This window comes from Anastrepha ludens, chromosome 3, assembly GCF_028408465.1.
Source record: "Anastrepha ludens isolate Willacy chromosome 3, idAnaLude1.1, whole genome shotgun sequence".
Classification (NCBI taxonomy): domain Eukaryota; kingdom Metazoa; phylum Arthropoda; class Insecta; order Diptera; family Tephritidae; genus Anastrepha; species Anastrepha ludens.
This window is the reverse complement of record NC_071499.1, coordinates 77,751,836-77,777,788: the sequence shown is the minus strand read 5'-3', so window position 1 is coordinate 77,777,788 and position 25,953 is coordinate 77,751,836. Positions and strand designations below refer to the sequence as shown.

The window sequence follows — 25,953 nt, the reverse complement described above, 5'->3', positions numbered from 1 at the left end:
TATCAGCCTAGGCATGCGACTTCATATACCCTTAGAGAATTAATATATTCAATTAGGAGCCAAATCACGCGGAGGTAGTGGACAGTGATTCCGAACTGCACCAAATGTCCAGTTTTTCTAAATGCAATGGTGTTTCAATAGTGGCTTCTGGGTAATCAACGTGAAGTAATCCATGTTTCTCGCAATAAATATTAAAACATTGCTAAGATTGCCTCGAAGTAAGTTTCAAAATAGCCGGGAACTGTACAGACAGTGCAAATTTAAAGAATTTCACTTATGAAAAAAACACCCATCACTTGTGAATGTGTATGGATATGTATGCATGCATACTCGTATATTCCAACTCTAATTACTTCATTCATGAAAATTCATATATGCTGGTATAGGTGCATTCGAAAACTTATGGCATTTATGTAGTTATGTACCTATGTATGTGTTCGCTCGTTTGTTATTCTCACTTCATCTATATCTGTATTGACAAGCATTTCTGCAATTTTATCGCAACGCATTGAAAGTATCTTGGCAACGTCAATGGGCATCCGTCATCGGTCAACAATATGTAAGTGTTGTGGCAGCTGAACTGAACTGTGAACACATCTACTCGAAAACGTGCACACACACACATATGTATGTACTCATGCATGTATTCGTAGTAAAGATTGTCTATGTTCACGTCAGCGGTTTTAAAAGGAATTGCGTGGTGACACACCTTGTTTCAGATAATAGCGAATTCTTGTTGTGCAAAACTCAAAAGCATTTACGATGCCGCCAGGTAATTACTATTAGACATGAATATTTATTTTTTTATACTTATAGATATGAGCTGAATTCTGATTTTTTAAGCCTATAAAATATCGTGCTTGACCGCACTTTATTTGTACACTAATATTTTTAAAAATTAAATGCATGCATACATACATATTTGCACATACGCATATATGTGTGTAAATACAATGTGTTTCGCTGATGACTAATCCCAATAAGTGTTCATAAGGAAATCTTACCGCATTGATTTATCTCTTATTTATTGTTGCTCGTGTCAGTGCTTACCTGAAAATTTTTAGAAAAGAAGAATACGTGAGTGAATTTGCAAAGATTTGTATAAGTAGATATATGGAGTGATACACGTACATATATGAAAGCGGTAAATGAACAGTAGAATTTGATGTATACATATGTATATAAATTTATAAGGGACGTCACTTTCGGGATTATCTTTGATATAATGGTCTCATTTTGTAATTTCGAAATTTCTGGACAGTCCCGAAATTACAAGATTTTAGATTTTGTAAAAATGGATTGTTCAAAAGGGGTATCGCATAAGTACTTATATTTATGGCTCTTACACCCTTTGAACGATGTTTTGGCAAACTCATCCTCTTATTTGTGTATTCGCGTGACTACCATTCGGAAATGCACAGTTTTGAATCCCCGTGCGTCAAATACCAAATAATAAACAAATCGTTTGCCTAATACCGGTCGCCACACGGTAGGCAATGGCAAATAGCCGAGTGTATTTTCGCAATGAAGAAGCTCCTCTTACTCAGACTATATAGTATTTTATAACAATGTTAGTATTTTTTTTTTTTTGTTTTTTTTTTTTTTTTGTTTTTTTAAACAGAATATCATCAACGGATATCTGCATTCTATCAGACAGCCAAGCTGCCCTACGAGCCCTGGATGCATTCCAAACAACATCAAGGAGTGTCTTACGTTGTCGCCAATCTCTAAAAGAGATGGCCAAACAATATCGTATAATCTTGTGCTGGGTTCCAGGCCACAGAGATATACCAGGGAACTGTAGGGCAGACCAACTTGCAAGAGAAGGTACCTGTTTGCCAGACATAAGTAATTTTATGGAGATACCTCTCGCAACTTGTAAGCTTCTCATTAAGGACGCATTAATCAGGTCTACAAATCAGAGATGGATTAGCGTTAACACCTGTGAAATTGCTAGGCAAACATGGCCAAGGCTAAATTTACGTCTATCCAAGAGCATTATAAAACTGAATAGACTTCAAATCAGGACCTTAGTAGGGGCCCTCACAGGACATTGTCTCATAGGAAATCATGCAAAGAGATTAGGCGTTTACACGCATGATTTCTGTCGTAGCTGCAGAAATGAGGAGGAGTTGGAAACAATTCAACACCTTTTTTGCACATGCCCAGCTCTAGCCAGAAGCAGGAACCGATTTTTAAAATCCTACTCCTTAACGAATATAGATAATCTATACATTTTAGGTATCAATAACCTTTTACGCTTTGTCAAAAGCTCAGGATGGTTTAATATGGAGAGGGAAATGTAGCTCAGCCCCCGCGGCTTCACAACGGACCCATTTCGTGGTCTAAGTGGCATCGTTGTCTCTATGTGCGATGCGGCTGCCAAACCTAACCTAACCTAGTATTTTTTTTTGTTTTTGTTTTTTTTTTGTTTTTATAAAACTGTGGTTTACTATACTAAAAATATATGGCTTACTTCAAACTTTGGACAAAATTTAAAAAATTCAAAAACATTTCATCAAAATTTCAAAATTCTAAATAGAATCTGTAGAAAAGTTTTGAGTTTCCAGTTTTGTAATCCATTGAATTTGGATAAGCTAAAGTTCCACCCGGACCGTAACGCTAACAATAATGACGATAAATTGGTATAATAAAGTGCAAATTTGAAGCACCCCAAAAATCGCGTTAAGTTGACAATTTTTTAATTTTTGCTGACGGTCTTGAGCATTTTCTTCATATGAAAATGTCTCGATCATTCATGAAGGAAATGCATAATATTGTCAATAAAAAAATATTAAAAATCAACTGGGGTTTCAAAACTGCATATCCAGAAATATTCTAAAAATTCTCACCAAAAAAGTGTGAAATTTTGACGAAAATTTTTTAAACTTTTAGAATAATTGAAACTATAAGTTATACAGTTTTTGTTGTCGCGGATATCTACTATTAAAAAAAGAATAAAAAAAAGTTCAAAACTTTTCAATATGCCCTTCCTCTTTTATTCTGAATACAGATGTGTATTTTGCATAGCAGCAACTGCTTATATAATTTATAATAAAATTCACTGAATGAATTTATGTGAAACTAAAATTGTCATTGTTTAGGGTAACCAACCAGGTCGAGATTGTCTATGAAGTGCAAAAAAGGAAATGACAATGGTTTGGTCACACACTTCAAAAAGATGACGACAACATGGCCAAACATACATACGTTACGGTGGAACCCGTTCCAACTAGTAGGGCGTGCAGTTGGAAGATCTCGTTTAACCCGGCGAAAATCAACTGAATCCGAAATGACAACTCTCGACCAATCAGGGAGCTAATTGAAGGTCATTGCGCGAAACCGTATCCAATGGCATTCTGGAGTAGTTGATGCCCTATGCTCCACTAGGAGTTAAAGGAAAACATGTATAAAATTGCCATCGAATTATTTTTATATAACAACCCAGTTTATCAATGGTCAATTAACTTTCGTTGCTCGAAATTGAAGGCAGCATTGAGTTTGTTGTATTTAAAATATATTAGCGTTGTTGTAATGTATTATAATATATATTATTAGTTTTGATTAAAGTTTTGTGATAATAACAAAATTTAAGATATGAGGGTGTTATGCTCCAAGTGCTACCCAAATTTATTGCATACGAATATAAAGCCAGCAGATGAGAAGCACCGTTCTGCTTCAACACTCATTGTTTTACTATATAAAACTATTACTTTAAATTTATCTAATTTTAATGTTGATTTTAAACAAGTTTAAAAATATCATTAAAATTAGATAAATTTAAAGAAAAACGTAAATACTCGATGGACCTTACCTTTTATTGTAAAATAATGGTTTTTCGTTAGTGTAAGATAACTCAGACTTGATGGAGAGAAGAAAAAGCAAATTTTTGTTAACTTGTATATTTTTACCTGAGCTACCGTTTTTGGATGTAAACTAGGTAGCATCTTTCTTTAAATAAACAATACTGAAATTTCATACTAATTAAATTTCAAATGCATAGGTGGCTACCAGAACCTAATATATTATATAACAATTAGTATAGAGATCAGCACACCAATAATATATACGTAGATATAAAATCAGATATCGGATCAGATTGAAAGTGATGAAATGTAGAGCAGGTGGTGAATACGCAATTATGCTATTTAACACAATATTTGCGGTTGATCGGCTTGCAACCAAATAAGCAGTGCTACATATCACACGTCAATGCACCTATACTGCAAAGGGGTTGAGAGGAAAGAATAGGCAATGAGTGGGTAGTAAAGCGCCTACATTTGGCTTGCACTCATTCGGGATTTTCAAATGGAATTCCACATAATTTATAATTGAATTGTTATTTTCAGTGCACACATATTATATTTCATATCTCATATTTGATCATATAGGGTGTTTCAGTAAGAGCGCTTCAACTTTTGAACTTTTTTGAATAAAACACAAACGGTTTGACTTTTTAACTAATTTTTTTTTTTTATTATCGAGTTCGAACATATACATTTAAGTATGAAATTCGATTTCTTTTGCATGACCACCGCGTGCACGTTTTACGAAGTCCAATCGTTGAACCCAATTTTCGTCGCCGGCTTGTTACTGTAGACCAATGACTTCACATAACCCCAAAACGGGGCGGCTTGTTAAATGGACCGTAAAGTGGCCGTAATGCTCTTAAAGTAGCAGCAACAGAACGATTATTTTCATAAAAAATTTCCATGATTTGCAATCGTTGCTCAAGTGTGTAGCGTTCCATGCTGAAATGTTTACTAATCAAGTTTACAAATGACAAGCGAAAAATAAAAAATTTTGCGTCGTTCGCCCTCCCTATCGGAAAAAAGTTGAAGCGCACCTATTGAACAACCCTATATATGTCGTAATATACATCAAACTATGATTTTTTCCGGAAATTTTAATTTCATTTCGTTTAAATTTAATTTAAAAAATTAAACGTCGAAATTACAATCATAACGGGTGTGCGGTTGTTTTTTTATATGGGTGTATTTATGCATGCATATATATATAATTGGCGCGAACACCCTTTTTAGGTGATTGGTCGAGCTCCTCCTCCTATTTGTGGTGTGCGTCTTAATGTTGTTCCACAAATGGATGGACCTACAGTTTCAAGCCGATTCCGAACGGCAGATTTTTTTATGAGGAGCTTTTTCATGGCAAAAATACACTCGGAAGTTTGCCATTGCCTGCCGAGGGGCGACCGCTATTAGAAACAACTTTTTTTCATTTTGGTCTTTCACGGAAATTCTAGTTTTGGTTTATTACTGTTTATTTGTTGTTTGATTATACTTATTTGTTTGATATTCGCACAAACTATGTACGTTTTTGCTTTAGTTTAAGTAATCCACTTTACATTTACAAAAATTAAATTTACTCTTTCAGTCAATGATTTACAAATGTTTTGTCTGATATCTTGCCTCGGGACTCAAAATAGTTCCTTGGTTTACTAAAGTGTAGTATAATAATGGGATTTAGCAACAATTTCAATATCAGCGTCAAACGCAACAATAAATTAATTAGCATTATTTTGCGAAATTAAGAGTGTGTTTTTACAGTTTGAGAAAAATAATGCGTCTAGATGAAATAACATAATCTTTGTGTGCAGGTGGAATTTAGGCGCATTACTTTGGTTTTATCGATGTTTATCTTCACGCCTACTTTAGCCACTGTTTATTGTAGAAGCACTAATTTTTTTTGATATCTCAGTGATGGTGTGCATCATAAGGCAAATATTATCGCCTGAGTCCAGATCTTCGAGCCGTCTACTTAGTCTCTATGTTAATTCACTTGTATCACGCGTTGCTTTGTTCATAACGTTGTCCAGGACAATGATGAATAGTAGCGGCGATAGCACACACCTCTGACGAACGCCTGCTGTGGTCGTTATATGTCGGCTCATCTCTTTTTTGTGACTGATGTGGCAAGTCGCATCCACATTCTTACGCGTTACACTTTTACACGCAAGAGTACTTCAGCTAAATGAATGTATTTTACAAAAAAACTCGAACAGAACTATCAAATTTCATTGTTTACGACATTTCCAAAACACCCCCAAAATCTATCGAGATTTTCAAGATTTTCACTTTTCGCGGTTATGGAAATAAAATTAATTTTTTTGGTTCAGACATTTTTGGTGCCATTAGAAGTTTAAGTGCCTAATTTCAGCTTACTAGTTATTTTCCTTATTGCTTGTACCGGCAAACTATGCATACAGAATCATCGAGCTGCACAGAGAAATTTACGTATTTAGTTTCCTATGGATCCGTTTTACATTTAAAAACATTTCGATCCAGATTTTATATCTGAAATATTTATTTTAGTTTTTAATATGACCCCGTTCAAAAAGTTTACTAATGGGCTAATATTTTATATGAAAATTTGTATTTTTAAATACGATTCTAAAACGTTTGTTTTGCAATTTGCTTTTAATATCACTCTCGATTGTTTTCTATTAATTTTCTTCATATTTCTTCAAGTATTGTCATTAAATACTCGTTCTTTGTCTCGGTGACAATATTAATTTTGTATTTTATGTTCTTAAACTAGCTAGAACCAGTTGCGTGAAATCTGCTCGCTATTATTATAAATAAATATGTACACAAACAAGCCTACTCAAATAGGTACATATGTATATATATATGTACATATCTATATAAATATTATATGCTTAATTGGATGCGTCATTGGAACACGTTTACAATACATACATACATATACGCGTATTTTTTCGTTAACATTCCGCGACAGTGATTGCAAGCGAATCTGCGGATGTTGGAGAAGGTTTCGCTGAAGTTAACAATCAGGTTTTATTGTGCAAAGCAAAGTGAGAAAAAATAAATGCATATCTTTATAGGAAAGCGTATTGCACATCAAAAGTAAGACAAATACGTGAAAAAATATCTTTTTTTTTTGTACTGATATTCCTACATATACATATATGTATATAAGTGCGTATGTAAGAAGCTTCAAGGTCAGAAAGTTAATCTCTGTGCACTCAACGGTAATAAAAATATTGGAGATGGTTGAATATTTACATAAACAGATGGGCATACACAAATATATGTGCAAATGAAGATGTTTATAAAATTGAAATCAATATTCCAGACTTAAAGGCTTTTGAATGTTAAACAATTTTTAAATTTACAATTACTTATATGTACTTCGAGGATCATATAATGAAGTTGAGAGATTTTATTGTACTCCTAGCGCTAATCTTATGCGCTCCTAATCAATTTGGCAGGATATAGAGTAATTTTAAAAGAAATTGTTAAATAAATACAAAAAAAAATTTAATAAAATTGTTAACCAAAATACATTCTGTCAAAAAAATAGCAAGACTTGTTCATTTAAAAAGCGCGCGTAACACATATGTATAAATTTGTTTGCTGCAATGTTGCTACAATTGTCCTCTATAGTGTCGCAAAGTTTGAGCGTGATCCGTCAATTAGCTTGCTTTTGGCATTTAATTATATCAGTGAACCGTAGAGGTGCTCTGTGACTTTCACTATGGATAAAAATATCGAACAATGAATTTGTCTTACATTTTCTGTTTTGAACGGGATTTCGTAAGCCAAATCGTTGAAAATGTAGCAGAAAGCCTATGGTCTAAGGCTCTTGCAGAGGGCTGAGAAGTCGTGGAAAATTTGCCCCGATCTGGTCGCCCATCAACGTCTTCAACGTATGAAAACGTCGACAAAGTCAACGAAATGGTGCTGGAAAATCATCATTCAAGTTTGAGGGAGGTAGCTCGTGACCTCAGCGCGTCTCCCGAATCAATTCGCAACATTTTACACCATCAATTGGACATAAGATGCGTGGCTGCACGACTCGTTCCAAGAGCTCGATTCGTTTCTTTGATTATCATGGTGTTATGCACTCGGAGTTCGTTCCAAATTGTTCTACGGTAAATAAAGAATATTATTTGAAAGTTATGTGACGTTTGAGAGAATGTGTGTAGAAAATGTCTCAATTTGTGGAAAGAAAACTCATAGATCTTGCACCATGTTAACGCACCGTCTCACAAGGCTCATATTGTGAACACTTTCTTGACCAAAAACTCGACAAATAGCATCGAACAACCACCGTATTCACCAGATTTAGCTCTCTGTGACTTTTTCCTTTTCCCAAAACTTAAATTGTCACTCCGTGGACGCCACTTTGAGTTGATAGTTATAGCCTCTATTCTGAAGAAGGTGAAAAGGTGCTTTGATGTCGGGACTGATCGTTGGCATATGTGTATTGCTTCGAATGGAGCTTATTTTGAAAGCGACAACATAAATTTTGATGATTAAACAATTATTTTGAGTTTTATTGAACAATTTCCGATACTTTTTTGACAGAATGTTATTTTTCTGAATAGCTTAAAAGTCCAATTTTGCCGTCATTCTAAAACCAAAATATCTAAAATTGTTCTAAATCTCACAGAGTCAATGAGCTACTCCAAATAAAATGAACATTTTAGTATGAAAGGTATTATAGGAATCTTTTAATCACAAAGCACTTCTCTGCATGGCCATCCGCATTAACACTACTGCTATATAACCTTAGGTATAATAACCTCTTGAATCCTCATAAACTTTAATTTTCCTTCATTACCACCGCTTCCGGGAAACGCCCCTAATCTATTTCTTATTACTTTTTGAAAGTTTTATGTCCATGAAATTTTTTATTATCTAACCGCACAGAGAGATGAAAGCTTCAAAAACATGAATATTTTTCCTAAGTAGGTAATTTTGGAGAGATTTCTCTCCTTTACTTGTGATAAATCGAACGATTTTTGCAATTTCGTTACAAATTTGTATATTTCAGCTTTGTTTCCCCTCCTCCTTTCTTGAACACCCCAAAATAAAGGGTCTTTCAAAAGACGCACCTAGATCTTGTTTCAAATAAAACATAAAAAAATTAAAAAAAATGTTGGGCTAAAATCATTATAACATAAAATTTGTATAACATAAAACACTTTTTATATTATTTCTTCTTTATTAATCGTACTATGTTACACAAAACACTCATGTGAATTATTTTATTTTGAACAAAATGGCGCAATTTGAATTTCGATGCAGATTAGTTTTTGTTACAGTATCTGCTGCTCTCTTTATTAATTTTGAACTCCTGCTCATTTTTAATTTCTTGGGTTGCAATTGAGGTAAGTTTGGTGAGTTGTGGTCCTTTTGAGCAATATTTTATAAAAGTTTTTCTTTTCATACCATACTGACAGATGGCTTGCCAAACCAAATATTTTTTAGGAAACTTCTCCAACTTTTTTAGCTTCGAACTCTTCTCTTCGTTGCTGTTTAAAACTCAACGCCCTGAATCTGCTTAATGTTGGCTTTGGCGCATGTTATTATCGTGTTTTAGCCACACAACCATATTTACGGATGTCTTAACTATATAATTTTCACGCACGTGTTTCAGCCCTCTTCTTGGGTTTATCATTTCGATTTTGTGCTACAATCTTTACACTCCTTCACTTTTGCACATTTTTTGGACGTCAATTTTTTCCCTATAGACCTGTTTTGCTGCATCTCGAAGTGAAAGGAAAGGGTTTTTGGAAATAATTAAATCACTTCTTTGATTTGTGACTGCGACACAAATCATTCAGCTGTTTTCACACATAAGTTATCGTATTTTTTGGACTATTTAAAGTTTTTGCTATGGCATTGTGCGACAAATGACCATTTTTTTGGTTTTTGCGTACAATTTTCTCCTCAAGTTTACACATAACAGATCACATTTTGAAGAAATGTGTCTACAGGTCAAATCCGCCAAACAGTCGATTCATGAATGCCTAAATGTTAAGAACGTCGAGGTATTGATCTTGAAGGTTGCTCAGCATTGCGCTACAACACCAATATTCTCAACAGTTTTTTTTGTATGCACTCCTTTTTCTATGTTTTAAAAAATCCGTTCCTTCACAATTTTTCACTCACCTTTGAAATGCCACCTCATTCGAATGATTATTTCCACCAAAAAAAGGACGAATTTGGTGAAATTGTATTCTTGAAAGTCGACCATTTTTATAATAAGTTTCAATAATTTTAACGCGTTGCTCTATCTTTTAAAATTGTACTTCCGTCTACATGACAAATGTCAAAGATGTCAAAGTTAAAAAAAGGTACCGTCTAGGAATTATTCTCTACTGGCATCAAGGCGTCACTTTTGAATGACCTTTTATTGAATGATCCTAAATTTTTCCGATCTAACTGGTTTTTCATTTATTTTGTATTTTTATTTTTCATAGGACATTTTCCATTATAAATGCAATTTCCTCTCTTGGTGTGGTTTCTGACTTTAAAATCTAATTCAAAGTCGCTTAAACTGCTCCATTGGAAAGTATTATTTTACACTTGCTTTTATTCACCGATGCTGCTTAGATTTAAGTGACAGTTAGACCTTGAAGCTATTATTCACCTGGTTCTACCTAAATTAGAATATAGTACGCTGCATTTATCTGGGGTCCATGTTTCGCAATATATTGAGACTTACGAATACAAAAAAGTTTATTCAATTTGCCGTTTTCATTTCATGCATTTCATTGACCTGAATCCTGTTTATTGTGCTAAATGTCAGCTAATTAACTTAAATAACTATTATCTCGCTCAGATTGCGTCACATTGTTGTCACATGTGAACACATTCACTTTAATATCCCTTATTAGAAGTCTTCGGAATCATAATATTTTTTCGCTAGAACGGGTTGGAACATTACTTAAGTGACTACCATTCGGTGGTAACGGGTTTGAAACTCATTGTGAGCATGAAACACCAAATGATAGAAAATTTTTTTCTAATAGCGATAGCGCCTAGGCAGGCAATGACAAACCTTAGAGTGTATTTCTGCTATGAAAAAATTCCTCATAAAAATTCATCTGCCGGTTGTTGTGGAACAACATCAATACGCACATCACAAATAGGAAGAGTTCAGACAACATCCAAAAAAAGGATGCAATCGTCAATTAATTATTTATTTTTTTAATTCTCCTATTCTCAAAAGTGTGAAGGAATATATTTAATAAAATCTTGAATCCCACTACTCTTGCTTTCTGTTTACCAAGAGTTGGATGTAAATTATTTTATTATTAAATAATTCTTTAATTAACTCAAATTTTTTTCTATATTATTTTAATAATCTGTAAGAAGCTTATATTTCTTTGAAGGCAAATATATTTAATAAATAAATAAGAAAATAATTTTTCTTAAATCTCTTATTTTACCTTTTATGTTCTGCTGTAGAGGCTGAAATAATATTTATCATCCCTCCAAATCAATTTCATATCACATTCGGGCAGAGAGGTAATTTTATATGAGGTTTAACAGAAATGGAATCAGGCTCGAGAGGTGTTGGTTTTTTGCTGAACAGTGAGATTGAAGTAGTTGAAAAGTACAAGCAATAACAAGTAAACTGTAAACTTTGAAGTCGTTTTGAAAGTTGAAATTTTATTATTTTGAGTTTGTGTCAAGTTCGACTAAGAAGTGCATCATTAAAAATTAGTTCATGCATTTTTGGTGGAAAAAATGGAGACCATGTTGAATGTATGCTTCTGGCCCAGAAGGAAAGGACACCTATCCCTAATCAATAAAACCTAACTTTAACTTCTATTCTTTAATATTTTTGTCTCGACCAACAAGATTTTTTTAAATTTTTATAATTACTACGCATTTTTTGCGCATTCCACCTCAACGTATATTATATGAAAAGTACTAAATCCATAAAACAATTTTTGATTTGGTAAGATTAGCAGAGCTCGACCGGCAATGGTATTTCTGTCCACTTTTGGCTTAGCGTACGGATTTGTTGTACAAAAATTTGTTATTTTCTTTTCTGACTTTATATGCGTCGTTCGAAGGAATTGCAAGGGCGGAAATTCCAAACGAATTGCCCAGACATGAGAATAGAAGTTGGCAATGCCAGTTATCTACCAGCTGATGGAGCACTGGCAAGAGTGTAGCTAAGTAGCTCTGCAAATTCTGCGTGGTCGGAACTAGAATTACACCGATGGAGGCTGCTGAGGTTAGCAATTACATGCATGTACATAAGTACACATAAGCAATACATGTATGTGTGTATGTGATGCTGCGCTGTGGGGCGGACGGTGCGTTGGCTGAATTGTTAGGTTGAGTTTATTTTGCCAGCCAGATTTGCCGGTTGATAGGTTAGTTGTTGCGGCGCGCCGTTTGTGACGCGCGCAGTGAAAACAGCAGGAAGTTGTTGGCGTGTTGCGGCGAACCAACAAACGAGGCAGCATCAGCATGGCAACAAAACAGCACGAAAATATCTACGCACACATATGCACAACTTACTACTACTATGAAAACGTGTTTGTTTTTATACTTATACTCGTATTTATCTTTTTATATGAAATACCAATCACAGCATAGCGCTTGCATGTGAATAAATGCGTCAGGGCATTAGTATCTGTGGGCAAATCTGCTAAATTATGTTCGTAGGTACAACCATTGTCTGTGGTCGGTGGTTAGACAGGCTGCTAGACAGACAGGTCGTCAGATATCCAGCTGCCCGCCAGCTAGTAGACATACCGATAGGTAGATAATTCTGTCGCAATGAGGGTTGCGTAAATATTCCAGTAAGGTAGGCATTTGGTCGGCACACTACAATAAAATACCGGGGCTTGCTGGGATTAAAATAAACGCACAGCCTGTGGGGAAAATTTGGAACAACTTCTGGCGGCTTGCTAAATATGAACCAGTTTAGGAAGAACGCAGTGTAAAAAATGTCAACTTATTTTACCACGCGTCCGAACATCTTTATACTTTTTTTTAAGAATTTATTACAGCAAAAAAGTTATTATAAAGGCAGTTATTTTAGCTAAAACTTGGAGATATTCCTTTAAAAAACATACAGCTTGATAGCTTAATCCACCAATGAACGCATAAGCTCTTAGATGGGTAGATGTTTGAAATTAGCTGACAAAAAAATTAAAAAAAAAAATTTTTTTTAATTAAAATTTTTACTATGTACAATTTTTTTTAATAAAAAATTCAATAAAATAAAAATTAGAATTAATCGAAAGCACTTCACATTGAAAATCTACTTAGCAAATGTTCTACATTCAATAAATTTCAAATTACAATTTTTTTTCCAAAATGTTTTCAGTTTTCCTCATTTAATACTCAAATTATACCACACTGTCTCGTCCTCGATATCAATACTTGTAGTAACGTCAGTTGCCAGATCTAATCACAACATTTCACAATTCTAAAAGAATTTTTCAAAATTTCGCGCCAAATGGCCGCCCTGTATTCAACCGCCCTCATGTTTCTCTTCTCCATTACGTTTTGTTGTGCAGATCAGATCACACGTGCTTTTTGTTTTTTTTTTTTTTTTTTTATTACTCAAGTGATAATTGAAACTTTATTAAATTTTTCATAAAAAATTGTTTGTGGAAAAGAAAATGGATGCTTCACAAGCAATTTTAGATGATGCTCTGCGTAGAATTGCGCAATTAGAGAGAGACGTGGAAAGTCGTAGAAACGATTTCCATGAAAAGCGTCGAAGCCATCAAATGAAGCGGAAAAATCGGCGTTCCGTTATTCGAGACTACAGTTCAAGCAGTCGCTATACGATGCAGCAGGCAAGCCGAGATTCTCGGTATAGAGGCTATGTACGTAGGCGTTATTCATCATCATCCTCTAGCACGGATACTACCCGTTCTTCACGTTCAAGAAGTGGCGAAAAGTCTATTAGAAATTCTGAGCATAATGACGGTGAGCGTATCGCGAGACGAACGACACGTCAAGAAACTAATCCCGGCGAGCGTCACCCGCGAGGTACGTCACGGGAGTCAGGCAACTCACCTGACAATATTAATAAAAGCTCAAATTTACCGAACGAGTCACCAAGCGGCGCAGGCGTACAGCACGGATACTCGGGTACATCGCCAATGTCTCCAGGCCCAGAAGAAGGGTTCCCTGATTCTATGTTAGCGTACATTGGGCCAAACATTACAGCACTTAGTCAAGGGTTAAAAATAGGTCAACCAATTGCTGATAATTGGCTGGCGCTTGCAAGAACAGGACTGTCAAAAGAAGACGTTGATGAACTTTTAGGAAAATATCCAATACCAGAGAACTGTCCTGGTTTGGGCGGTCCAGCTTTGAATCCGGAACTGAAATTAACCTTGGCAGTCAGGCTATCAAAAAAGATAGCTATCAATTAGTGCTTCAAAATCAACTGGGGGCAGCATTGAGTGCTTTGGGTCAAGCATTTTCGAAAACATTGAAACAAAACCCAGAAGACGAAACAAGCAAAGCCATCAATGCAGCTCTTGGAGACACTGGCAGAATTTTAACGGATTTACATTATAAATTATCCACAACCAGACGCTCCTTTATCTTACCTGGCCTAAATTTGCTATCAAAAAACGTTGCAGCAGAGGGTCCAGTTGACACGCTACTATTTGGCGAATCGTTTACTGAACGAGTCAAGACAGCGTCAACGTTAGAGAAGGCAGGCAAAGATATGCTAAGACCGGCTTCAGGTAGCACAAAATCAGTAGTTCCGAAAGCAGCGTCGGGGTATACTCAGAAGCAATATTTAAACTCGAAACCCCCTGTCAAGAGGTACAACCAGAAGAAGAGTTACCAGACAGGGGGCAATTTGCCTCGGAACAAACTAAGTTACCATCGGGACAGCAAACACCGCAGCAATCACCGGCGCTAGATAAGGTAAGCAATACGGCAGGACGACTTAGATTTTTTATAAACCAATGGAGGCAACTCACCTCAGACGAGGCGATACTCCAAGTCATAGCTGGATATAAAATTCCATTCTCCTCACCAGTAAAACAAGAACAGGCACTCAAAGTACCTGATGTTAAGAGTTAGGAAATTTCTGACTATGAAGCAGAAATTAAACGTCTTCTTAAAAAAAAGGCAATAAGTGAGTGTATTCCAAGTGAAGGCCAATTTGTTTCACCGTATTTTTTAATTGCAAAACCAAACGGGGGAAAAAGGTTTATTTTAAACTTGAAAAAGCTGAATGAATTTATGGTTGCTCCTCATTTTAAGCTTGAGGACTGGAAAACGGTAACACAGATAGTATCAAGAAATGCCTTTTTAGCTTCAATCGACCTTGAAGATGCATATTTTCTGATACCGATTCATAAAGATTTCCGTAAATTTTTGAGATTTATTTTCGCAGGGCGACTGTTCGAATTCAATTGTTTGCCATTTGGCTTATCAGTGGCTCCTTATATATTTACCATGGTGATGAAGCCAGTCGTCAAAGAATTACGATCGAGAGGTTGGCAGTCAGTAGTGTATCTCGATGATATGCTGCTGTTAGGTAATTCAGAGGTGCACTGTAGGGACAACATTGCAGAGACGACATCACTCTTGCAGTGGTTAGGTTTCAAAATAAATTGGCAAAAATCTCAATTGACACCGTCCCCAACCTGCAAATTTTTAGGCTTTATAGTAAATACAGGCAACTTTTGTATGAGTCTTCCACTGGAAAAGCGTGAGAAAATCAAAAAGGCAGCGGAAAAATTAAAAATGATGCCTAAGGTGAAAATTCAATTTCTGGCCCAGTTTGTAGGTTATCTTGTTGCAGCTTGTCCTGCAGTTCAGTATGGAATGCTTTATACCAAACAGATGGAGAGACAAAAATTTTTGGCGCTCAGAAAAAGCGGTGGAGATTACCACCATGAGGTGCATATTGATTCGTATATACAAGTAGACCTAGATTGGTGGATAAAGAGTATTGATACAGCTTATAATCCTATCAGAGAAGGAAAGTTTGCCTTAGAAATTTTCTCCGATGCGTCGCTTTCTGGCTGGGGAATCGCGTGCGGGGGAAAACGTTCACATGGTTGGTGGAATGGCAGGGAAAAAGAAAGCCACATTAACCTGCTTGAGTTAAGGGCTGCCTTCTACGGGTTAAAATGTTTCGCAAAGGAGAGCCGGTCCGCTGAAATATTACTCAGAGTAGACAATTCAACAGCGATAAGTTATATAAATAAGATGGGTAGTATACAATACCCAAAGCTCTCGGCACTTAGTAAGGAAATCTGGCAGTGGTGTGAAGAAAGAAGGCTGTGGATCCAAGCAACGTACATAAAGTCATCGCAAAATGTTGAGGCAGATGAAGAGTCGCGCATAAAGTCAGATGAAACAGAATGGGAGCTTGCGGATTATGCCTTTAATGAAATTGTATTGAGGTTGGGTCAGCCAAGCGTCGATTTATTCGCAACTAATGTTAACACCAAATGTTCAAATTTTTTTTCATGGTTTCCAGACCCGGAGGCTTCCAAGATAGATGCCTTTACAGTAGATTGGGCTAATCTTGAATTTTATGCGTTTCCTCCGTTTGCGCTAATTCTACGAGTCATTAGAAAAATAATTAACGACAAAGCTGAGGGTATCTTGGTAGTACCAAATTGGCCATCACGACCGTGGTTTCCACTTTTCAATGAGTTGCTTATAAAAGAACCTATCTGCTTTGAAAGAAAGATTAATCTTCTACGTTCTCCTTTCAGGGAATACCATCCCTCGTGGAAATCACTAAACCTAATTGCAGGCAGATTATCAGGGAAGCTTTTATCAAAAAACAAGCACCAATAGAGTCTTTATCATATATTTTAGCATCGCTGTCTGAAGGCACTCTGAAGCAATACAATAAACCAATACTAGCATGGTATGAATTTTGTCAAGTTAAAAACGTTTCCCCTTTTGACCCAACCGTGGCGGCTGTGTTGGAATTTTTATCACCGCTTGCAACAGGGGAGAAAAAATATGGAACTCTTAATAGCTATAGATCGGCTATCTCATTATTGTCAACGTGGGATATTGGCAAAGATCCTACAATAAAAAGGTTTTTCAAAGGGGTATCAGTGCTCAAACCGCAACGTCCCAAATACAATCAGACTTGGGATCCTAATATTGTTTTAAAGCGCTTAACAAGTATGGGACTAAATGAGGAGTTGGACCTTGAAAATCTATCAAAGAAGCTGGCTATCTTGTTCGCATTAGTGACAGCACAAAGAGTTCAAACCTTATCAAAAATAAAAATTTCCAATATAAATGTTAAAACTGGTTTATTAGAGATAAAGATTCCAGATAGAATTAAAACCTCGTCGGTTGGCAGCATGCAACCTAATTTAGTCATTCCGTCGTTCACAGAAAATGAGAAAATATGCCCGGTAAGGACTCTGCAAACATACCTAGGAAAAACTAAGAGCTTGAGAAGTCATGGTGAAGATAGCCTGTTTATAACGTTTAAAAAACCTCATCGGGAGGCATCATCGCAAACAATTAGTAGGTGGATAAAACAGGTTATGCGAGAGAGGGCTGGACATAAATCAGTTTACGGCGCATAGCACACGTCATGCAGCTACTTCGGCAGCATTAAGAAATGGTGTAGATGTGGAAACCATACGTAAAGCTGCAGGATGGACGAAGGACTCGGAGACTTTTGCCCGTTTTTATCAGCGACCAATAGTGGAGGAAGCTAACTTTGCATTTTCCATTGTTAATGTAAAAATGAATAACTAGTTTGGAGTTTAATAAAAAAAAAAAAAAAAAAAAAAAAAAAAAAAAAAAAAAAAGCTAAGACAAATCGCTAGTGTTTGTAAATAACTACAAGTATTGATATCGAGGACGAGACAGTGTGGTATAATTGTACGATCAAACGAACTTACCTGAGTGAAGTTCGATCGTAATTATACTAACTGTCTCGTCCGAAGATATCAAACCCTCCCGCCCTAAAATTCGTAACGAGGAAATGTTACTCCTTTGTAATGTTAGTAAGCCCCTGGTCGATTTGTCGTAAATTGTAAAATTAATGAAGAGAAACATGAAGGCGGTTGAATACAGGGCGGCCATTTGGCGCGAAATTTTGAAAAATTCTTTTAGAATTGTGAAATGTTGTGATTAGATCTGGCAACTGACGTTACTACAAGTATTGATATCTTCGGACGAGACAGCTAGTATAATTACGATCGAACTTCACTCAGGTAAGTTCGTTTGATCGTACAATTATACAAGTAAACCAATTTCCAGAAAGATTAATGAACATATCCAAAAATTCTTTGATCACATGACATGGAATCACTTCTATCACTCTTTTGATACAAATCTAACATTCAGCTACACCAAATTCTAAAGGAATTTTCAAAATTTACGAATTTATGTTTATATTTTTCTATATTGATGAATCTTTGACTGTTTCTACTTAGCTTCTGCATATTGGCGTAATCGCCAAATACAGGCAAATAAACAAACGATATTTCTAACAAATAAAAATTTGTTTAATATAAAAGCAGTTATCAAACATGCTGAGGCTATTTTGTAGTCAGACCCAAATACAGCACATCGAAACCCGAAAAGTGTAATATGATTTTCGAACGATCGAAAGTCATGGATATTCCTAAGGGGAGTCTAGCCAATCTGATATACAAGTATACAAAAATTTAACTGCCTATACATTCACAAATGCAATTTGCTCGAGTTCAAAAGTGAGCTTTATTGTCAACACAATCGGAATTGTGTGTCTTCAGCAAACTTCCACATAAACTAACAACCAATCTGAAAAGGATGGGAATTCAACTCGTTCTAACTTTAGGTAATTTAATCTCATGCGGGATATAAAGAAATGTAACTAAAATTACGATTATGTAACACCATTTCAAAGTTGTCATTTCTTTATGCGATTATATGTAATTATAGTTATGTGTACATTAGGGTGGCCCAAAAGGGGTCGAAGTATAAAATATTTATCAGTATAGCCCTTAGAGTTCCACCATAGTTAAAAGGAAAAAATGAGAATTTTTGCGTTTAGAAATCGATTGATGCTTAACCCATATATTTTACTTTAAAAGAAAAGGCCACTTTTTCCCACATTAATATACATAAATTCGAAGAAAGTTTATTTATTGTATAAATGTTATTGTTATTATCATGAGGGGATCTAAAGCTACAACCTGAAGGATCTATTTAATTCCATACAATCTTCAAAGGTTAAGTTTGAAGCTTCCTATCATTGAATTTGATAGGGATAAGCTCGTGAGAACAACTTCAAGACGCACGCAACAAATAGGATAAGCTCGTGAGATTGTCCCAGTACGATCTCCCTTGCCTTTCTTTTACTTGCTGAATATTTTATCTACCATTTTGTTCTCAGTAATTCCTATATACCCTGGAATCCATAGGATGCCTGGCTGTCAATAGGGAAATATACGCTTCTGAGTTTCTTGCCTAGCGCTTCCGAGTACCTTTTCTCTGATACGCAGACACTTATCCCTGCACCTACCCCGATGAGGGATCCGTCCACGTCCCAAGTCTTTTTATTCCCAGGAGCAAATGACTTGATCTATTCAGTAAAAATCAGACTAGGAAATTTTTTTAAATAATTTTGTTTAGAAAAATTGCACTAATTTTTTTATTGGACTATAAATTATGCCCGTAAATGAAAAAGTTAACATTGTCTTTTAAAAATATTAATTTCGATATTTTCCAAACTTCCGGTTTTAATTACAATAATATTTCTGAAGCTGACATAATAAATGCCATTATGTACAAATAAAAGTTTTAATATTTTTCCGTAAATGCAATTTTCTTTGAGAAATATAAATTGCGATATTTTCCAAACATCCATTTTTTAATAAATAATTCCGAAGCTGACTTAATAATTATCATTACACACAAATACAAGTTTTAACATTTTGCACGCTGCTCTAAATCCAAAAATTAATCTATTGTGTCTTATTAGTGAATTATAAAATTTTTAATAAATAAATTATTACAAAGTTAAACAAAACTATGAAAAAAATATATTTAGTACTGTGACTTTATATGTACCACCCTAATATGCATATTCTTGCCTGTATATACATGCATATAGGTATGTATTTATGTACTTAAAAGCGAACTTCCTACAATCATATGAAGTTTACCAATGCAAAACGGTCAATTTGGAGAACCCAAAACTATTCACTTTGTGTGTTTAATCACCATAAGTTTGAGCAAACTGCCACAAAAACGTATCCACAAAGTTAACATACCCACCATCATCTCTGAGGGTTACAGCTCAGAGGGTATAACACGCATGCAATCGGTTCATCAAAAATTGAACTAACTACTTATATGTACACAAAAAATTTAATGACATCTCACACACAGCATTTTTTATTTAAATAATAATTTCAGCCATATTGGTAACTCTTTGACGAACTCAAATAATAACTAACTGGCTAACTTAATGTAAGGCAAAACGTCTCCAGCGTCACGCTAATGGGAAAATAATTATGCCAGAATTACTGTTTCATGATACTGCCTTATTCTTTGCCCGCTAGTCATCATAGTTGAGCACATTCGTTTCCATGTACATACATACACACATACATATTTACGAATTTATAATTGCTGTTGTGTGTTGGAATTTTCTCCAAGCATAAAAATAGGCTTAGAAATGGCTTTGCATGTGAAAACATTTTTAAACTCATTGCGGTTTGACTTTGTCTTCTCATGCTTTTGTTTTCCGTCTTATTATTGTTTATCTAACAATTCCTTTGTTGTTAGCGCATCTGTATGATATTAAAATAGATATGTATGTATATGCAAGAGCAGTAGCTTCCGCAAAGTTTGTTGATATTTATACAGACTCTTAGACACTTAAGTGAACGTGTACATCGAAATGCCTTTGAAAATCTTGCTTGCAATTGCAGTTACACATTTACTTACTCGCGAACATATACAGTATTGTGCGGAATTTAAGCAACTTTTAAGGACTGCTATATCAGTAGGAAAGAAGTGAGAACCAAGATGCTCAAATCTACGTCTCGCGTGAGCAGGGTAGCTAAGGAGCAGGTGCTGAAATGATTCCCTCTCATTCTCCATACACACACACACATATATATATATATATATAACTAACTCGTACACCCTATCTGGGTGTTTGGAGGGATCTACAGTTTCAAGCCGACTCCGAACGGCAGATATTTTTTATGAGGAACTTTGTTTATTACGGCAGAAATACACAAACTCGGAGGTTTGCCATTGCCTGCCGAGGGGCGACCGCTATTAGAAAAGACCTCCTCTTCGTTTTAGTGTTTCACCGAGATTCGAACCTACGATCTCTCTGCATTCCATACAGCTGGCGCAAAAAGAACTTGAAGTAATTCCGAGTCTCACCGAGTATTAGTAAGACCGCGTTTATACAGGGAAACATTTGTTGCTGCAACCGGTACTTGTGATGCTCACGCCCTGCTAACGCCCTTTGTGTTCTCTTTCTTCTCAATGTTGTTATTGACTGTAGAGTAAAAACTAGCAATTGCAAGCAACGCGGTTGCCCTGTGTGAATACGACGGGAAGGGAATTTGCAAAGTGGAAGCAACAAAAGTTTTCCTGTATGAACTTGGTTTTATGAAACTTACCAATTATTAACCAAGAGATTTGGCAGCATTGAAAATGGTGAGTTATGCCAGTTCTACGACATATAACTATACTGGCTAACCGCGAATCTTTCTCGATAAGTTTGTTGTTGCTTGCGAATTTTTTGTCAGGCGAGCGCAACCCAAACATAGCGAGCTCAGAAGTGATGAATCGAATGTACCTATAAATAATTTGCAGAATGGGTTCCAAACAAAAATTTCTTATTTTACTGATGTGAATTAAGAAGCAGTTAGTGAAAAATCGTAAGGTCAAATTATATCAAGCAACCATTTTTAAATGCCAGGGCTTCGTTAACTTGTATTGATGACTTTTACTTATTTATATGTCTTTTAACTAAAACCTGAAAACAATCAGATCCTTGAATTAACATTTAAAAAAAGTGCAAGCAATAAAAACATACACTTCTTTCAATGATCTTTAAAACCGAATATCACAAAATCGATAAAGTTTTGGGCATCATGCCATTTAACCCTGGATGGTTACTCTTCATTTTAGTACATTACGGATACTCTTCGTCGGATCGGCGACCTATTTTTTATGAAGATTCTAGAAAAATACTTTTTAAAAATAAAAATAAGAAAACTCTTTTTTTAGTTGCATTTTTTATTTAAAACAATGAAAAAAAATTAAATACAAAAATAAATAGTCTTTTTCTCTCTTAAATTCAATATGAGTTTGTACTCTTTTTTTTTGGTCTTTTAAAAATAATTAACTTTTTATAAAAACAAAAACTAACAAATAAAAATAAAAGTTGCTTTTTTCATATACAACATTTAAAGAAAATAAATCAAATAATATAATATAAAAAAGTTTTTTTAGTAAATAGCCTTTTCTCTACATGAGACACAAAGTTCAACTTTGTGTTCACCACAAATACTTTTTTTGCATATACTGCACGTGGCTTTTGTCATTCTTCGTTTGCTACTCGGACAGAAGTGACAAATTCTACGTTTTTTTGGTCCTTTATCAGCGTTGTCAATGCCTTCCTGCGGATTAGGTATTACATTTTCAATACTCTCCTTAATTGAGGTCTGCAAGGTAGGTTTCTCATGTCTGTCTCTTAAAAAGGGAACCACTAGAGATTCATGAAGATCTTTCAGGTACTGTCGTCGGTTTTTGGGTTTTTGATTTCTATGCAGCATATTGTGTGTATATATGACGTAGCTGTTCACAAAAGTGATATTTAAAATTCCAAAAAATAGGCACATTGGCCACCTGTTGGTTTTTCGAGAACACGAGACAACACTGCACATTTGGTCTAGAGTATCGACACCGCCTTTAGTCTGATTATAAAATTCTACCATGTGTGGCTTTCCGGTTTTCATATTTATTGTTCCTTCTTCATTGCAGCTGGATAAAAGATATACAAATTTATTTGGTTTTGGCTTGTACGATAATAAAGTCAGTTCATTGTCGTAACAAAACATGGATGTTCCGGCTTTCCGTCCTTTAACGTTGCCCATTTCCTTCGGTATTTCTCTTTTATTCGACCGTAAAGTGCCAATAATTGTCAATTTATAGGGTTCGGAAAGCAGAGATTTGGCAAGGGGAACTGATGTGAACCAGGTATCCATTGTTATGTTGCGATTCGTTCCATGGACAGTTTTCGTCAGTTCTTTTACATAGTACTCTCCAAGAGAAATTGCTGTTGGATTAGAGCCTTTCCCCAGATATGGGCTAGCATCTACCATATATTTTGTACCACTATCGCATAACATTACTAATTTTAACCCAAACTTAGCTGGCTTATTTGGGATATACATGCGAAAGGGGCAATGTCCTCTGAAAGCCAGTAGCTGTTCATCAATTGTCAAGTACAAACCGGAGACGTAGTTTTGGCGGCATTTTTGGATGAAAAGATCCCAAACCTTTCTTATAGGAGCAAATTTGTCATTTATCAGTCTCAATCTGACACTTTTGTCATCAAAGCGAAGACACGACATCAAAAATTTAAAGCGAAATTTACCCATAGTAGCCAAGTAGCGCGAACCACAATAAGTAGGATCAAAAAGTTCGTCTGTTGTAAGGTGATTATCCTTCTTAATAGCCGTAAGAACTAGGAGTCCTAGTAGCGCATATATCTCAGATAAATCAGTAGGACCCATTTGCGAATTAGATTTCTGACGATTCTGTATTTCGACATTTGTCCACTGCACAATCTCATCAACAATTTCAGAAGTGATGAATAATTTAAAACATTCAAGAGGATCTACTGCTCCTTTGCATTCACGAGACGAGCCTCTAGCTTTGTGCACGTAGTTCATAGCCCGATGATGTGATTTTCCTTTTTTAGTGGACCATTTATGAAAATTTTTCCCGCGCAGAATTGTTTTTGAAAAGTCAATTACATTCGTTCTTGAGCGAAGCATATTTAGCGGAATATCATCTTCATCGGAAAGTTCTTCTTCAGAAAACTCAGACGATAGTGAAACGTCATCTCCAGCAACTGGTGCCTGCTCTTCTTCATTGTTTTCGCCACCTTGATTGCTATCGTCATCTTCCTCTGAACTACCCAAGAAATTGAAATCGTCGTCACAATTTTGCAAAAACCTCTCGATATCAGCTTCAGTTAGTACTTTCTTAGAACTCATTTTTTGCTCTAATTAAATAAAAAGTTTAAAATATTTAACATAAAAAATAATAAACTGCTTGAAAATAAATAATTTTTAATAATACTAATACAAAACTATTAAACAAAACATCAAAATATAACAACAAATTTATTACACTGTGAGAGCAAAAAGTCACAGTAAAATTACTCTTCGTCATTGTGACGAGTACACACCTGTAAATTTCAGCTTGAACAAAATAAATATACAGCATGCGTCCGCTCACTGCAAGCTTTAGTTACCAACTGACGTTGTTGACAAAAAGAGCGTAATTAGAACACACATAATAAAGTTATGCAGTGAAGAGTAAACGAGTCTCGTCGATTCGACGATGAGTAACCATCCAGGGTTAACGAAATTAATCAAAAATGGACGGCTTTCCCGACCAACCGATATACTCCTGACATTGCACCTTCTATATGCCATCAATTTAAACTTCTGTAGAGTTCCACTAATAGAGTTCAGATGAGTTCAGTTTATAATAATACAAAATTTGTAATAATAGAAGGTCTGTAATAATGGAATAATTATAATAGACACAGATAATAGATAGATAAACATTTTGCATCAAGGTTATTAAAATTTGTTTTATGAAAAAGTCTTTAAATACCAGCAGAAATTCGAAACGTTTCTTATTTGGAAAAAGTTATTAAATTTGATAGCTAATCAACAAATACTAACTTTTCCAAATAGAATGGCACATATACATACATAAACGCATACATTATTCCATTATTTTTCTTTTCCATGCTGACTAAACTGATTGAAATTGCTAGCTGTTACTTTCACATACCGAACATATCGTAATAAATTGCGTAAGTACTCATAAATCTTTGCTTTCAATTGACACTTCCGCGAACGCAAGCTGTATGTTGGTAATTTCAGCCATTCACCTCATATAAATTGAAAGTTATTGTGAACAGAAGTCATTAATTCATGTATGATGCAAATTTATTAAAAAATGTATGGGATGTTCGAAAATGATGTGAGAATTTGCAAAAACGAAGCTAAATTCAATAAAGTTCGGCGGATGCAGAGAGGGAAAAATACACAAATAAGCTTAAAACTTCAAACACTCAATAACTTATATGAAGCCAGCTATCAAAATTTAAAGGTCAAGTCGTATTTGTTGGTCACACGAAAACTTTGTTCTCAAGTTGACCGATTCGGTTGATTCTGTTTCTCTTTATTCGTAGTTCGTTTGTTTGTTTGTTAACAGTAATAGTAGCCCCGCCAGTGGCGGGCATATCACCGGTCGTCTTCGTCTAGCTCATCTAGGGGTAGGCCCAGAAAACATGCTGTTTCGACGGGATGGGTCCAGAGGGAGAGGGGTGTTAGATGAGTCGGTTTTAGGGGGCATGTGAAAAGGTGATTAGTGTCGTGCGGGGTGCCTTCACATGCCGGACATATGTTTGGTATGTCGGGGTCGATTCTGGATAGGTAGGAGTTTAACCTGCTACAATACCCAGAACGTAATTGTGCCAGTGTTACACGTGTCTCACGAGGAAGCTGGAGCTCTTCATCTGCCGTAGGTGGTGGTTGGACTCCGATTACGGCATTCACAGGACGGGAGTTTAAGAAGGTGGTGACGGTCTCACGGTGAATGTCGTTTATTGACTGTCTAAACACTGTCAGGTCCAGTAGATTGCGGTCAGTTTTCTCCTGTATTTCGTCAGCGTAGTCTAAGAGATGTCTCCTGACGTGCCTGGGAGATGGCTCAGGCTCAAGCAGGTGTCTGCAGGGGTGAAACCTGCGGTAACATCCCAGCAGGAACTGTTTGCTGAGTTGTTTGTTATGCTCCATTACTGGAAGCATTTTTGCTTCGTTGTGTAGGTGTTGAACCGGGGACATCAGGAGGCAACCAGTCGCTGTCCGGCTTTATTCGTAGTATTATGGGATGGCTCTCTTAGAATGGGACGTTCTATTAA

General features: G+C 35.6%; 1 protein-coding gene across 5 annotated transcripts in view; it reads right to left on the bottom strand.

The window, feature by feature from the left end:
* Positions 1-25,953, bottom strand: part of LOC128858239 (uncharacterized) — a 129,878-nt gene that overhangs the window by 72,478 nt on the left and 31,447 nt on the right. For all 5 annotated transcript variants that reach the window (XM_054094332.1, XM_054094333.1, XM_054094331.1 and 2 more), the window contains exon 3: positions 1,005-1,050. The gene's annotated coding sequence lies outside the window, so the exon portion shown is untranslated. The remainder of the gene's footprint in view (positions 1-1,004; positions 1,051-25,953) is intronic.